Genomic DNA, 793 nt, shown 5'->3' on the forward strand with positions numbered 1-793 from the left:
GCTCAGACGGCGCTAGGCAGGCAGGCAGCTCAGATGGCGCTGGGCAGGCAGGCAGCTCAGATGGCGCTGGGCAGGCAGGCAGCTCAGACGGCGCTGGGCAGACGAGCAGTGCAGGCGGCGTTGGGCAGACGAGCAGTGCAGGCGGCGTTGGGCAGACGGCCGACTCTGACCTGCTGAGGCGCACAGTAGGCCTGGTGTGGTGCCGGAACTGGTGGTACCGGACTGGAGACACGCACCTCAAGGCTATTGCGGGGAGTAGGAACAGGGCACACTGGACTCTCGAGGCGCACTATAGGCCTGGTGCGTGGTACCGACACTGGTGGTACCGGGCTGATGGCACGCACCTCAGGGTGAGTGCGGGGAGAAGGAACAGTGCGTACAGGGCTCTGGAGACGCACAGGAGGCTTGGTGCGTGGTGCCGGAACTGGGGGTACTGGGCTGGAGACACGCACCACAGGGAGAGTGCGTGGAGGAGGAACAGGGCTCTGGAGACGCACTGGAAGCCTGGTGCATGGTGTAGGCACTGGTGGTACTGGGCTGGGGCGGGAAGGTGGCGCCGGATATACCGGACCGTGCAGGCGTACTGGCTCCCTTGAGCACCGAGCCTGCCCAACCTTACCTGGTTGAATGCTCCCCGTAGCCCGACCAGTGCGGGGAGGTGGAATAACCCGCACTGGGCTGTGTTGGCGAACCGGGGACACCATGCGTAAGGCTGGTGCCATGTATGCCGGCCCGAGGAGACGCACTGGAGACCAGACGCGTTGAGCCGGCTTCATGGCACCTGGCTCAATGC

The sequence above is a fragment of the Salvelinus sp. IW2-2015 genome, linkage group LG14, assembly GCF_002910315.2.
Source record: "Salvelinus sp. IW2-2015 linkage group LG14, ASM291031v2, whole genome shotgun sequence".
NCBI lineage: Eukaryota > Metazoa > Chordata > Actinopteri > Salmoniformes > Salmonidae > Salvelinus > Salvelinus sp. IW2-2015.